Genomic DNA, 1,763 nt, shown 5'->3' with positions numbered 1-1,763 from the left:
ATTGTATCCCACATAACTCTCAGGATCTCTTCATTTTTCTTTGTTCTTTTTTCTGAGTCTTCCTCAAACAGAGTTGTATCCAAGTGTTTGTCTTCAATTCCACTGATCCTGTCTTCCACCATTTCAAATCTACTTCTCAGTGCTTCTATGACACCGTCCATTTCTGAAATCTTGTTGTTTATCTTTTGGATTTCTAATTGTTGTCTTGTATAATTTCTAGTTGTGAATTTATTTTGACATTTTGTTCCTGCATTACTCTCCTGAATTCTTCCAATTTTTTTCTGTATTTTCCATGAATTTGTCTATTTTTTCCTCATTTTTTCTGCTTTTTGCTTTAGCTCTTGGAGAATTCTGAGTATTAGAGATTTGAATTCCCTATTGAATTCCCTAAGTTCTGGTGCCTTTTCTCCCACTGGAAAGTCATCTGGTGTTTTATTTTGAATGCCTATTGGAACCATCCTGTCCTGTTTTTGTAAATGTTTTGATAGTGTTTGCTATATTCGGGGCATTCAGTAGTTATTTTTCTTGTTTATTGATTGTAGATTTGTTTGTTTCATCCCTTTTTTTTTTAATTTGGCTATGTCTGAGCATGCGGGCTGTGTGTTCATGGTTTTTTGCTCATCTGTGGGCACAATACTTTTCGCCTCTTTCTCCAATTGTCAGGGTCAGTCATTCAGATATGGTATGGTGGGGCAGGTCTAGCTGAAGAGGAGTTACTGGGACAGGTTGTTTGTGGCACTTACTACCACCACTAGCACTGGTTGGTAGTCACTGCAGGGCAGGTTTCAGTAGGCTGTGTCTGTGCTGCTTGGTGATGTGATGTTAAGTGCATGGTGCAGGTAGGCAGGATGTAGCAGGGAGATTGTTTATGTGTGGAGCTAAGATGGATGTGGGAGAGAAAAGAGAGGAACAGGAGCCAAAAGCATACAAACAAAGAAAAAAGAATGCTAGGGGAGCTTGCCATTGGAGTGGAGAGATGAGATACTATGAAATGAAGACAAACAAAAAGGGGAAGAGGAAGAAAAGAAAATAATTAATAAATAAAAATCAGAAAGGTTAAAGAACAGCAAAGTTCCCAGGGATCCCACTGGTGTGGCTATGAGGCCTGGGGAAGTTGTTCTCAAGTGTTGCGGTACAGCCTGGCTAGAAGGCGTAGAGGTATACGATCCCAGGTATTCAGGGAACAGGAAGAGAAGGAAGATATAGAGAAACGAGAAACTGAGTAATGAAGAAAGACAAAAAGGGAAAAAGAGGGAAAAGAAAACAAAACAAATTAAAAAAAAAAGAACAAGAAAAGCCCCCCCCCAAAAAAAAAACAGAAAAAAAAGAAAGGAAAAAAAAAACAATGAAAAAAGAAATGTCCTCAGGGATCCCTCTGTATGTGTGTGCAAGCCGAGTGGGTAGTTTCCAAGCCACGCAGCACTGCCTGGCCAGAACGGGCTCCCAACTGATGAAAAGGAAAAGAAATCAAACAAACAATTCAAAACAAACAAACGAACAAAAGCCCCAGGATCCCACGATCGCGGCAGTCTAGCCTGGGAAGCAGCTCCACACTCGAACGGAGCTCTGCTGCCCCTCAGAAAGAGGAAAAGATGGCGCACAGAGCCAGGTATTTGAGCAAAAGGAGGGGGAGGTTGTGAGAGGTAAGGAAGAAATCAAAAGAAGTGGAAAAAAGCAACACCAGCAGCCAACAAATGGCACTCAGAGAGCCAGCTAGTGCTTGCTGGTGGAATCGAAGCAGCTGGTGTTTCCCAGACAAGAGA

Source organism: Trichechus manatus, unplaced genomic scaffold (genome assembly GCF_000243295.1).
Source record: "Trichechus manatus latirostris isolate Lorelei unplaced genomic scaffold, TriManLat1.0 scaffold00013, whole genome shotgun sequence".
NCBI classification, from domain to species: domain Eukaryota; kingdom Metazoa; phylum Chordata; class Mammalia; order Sirenia; family Trichechidae; genus Trichechus; species Trichechus manatus.
The sequence above is the reverse complement of the archived record's forward strand: the minus strand, read 5'-3'. Positions refer to the sequence as shown.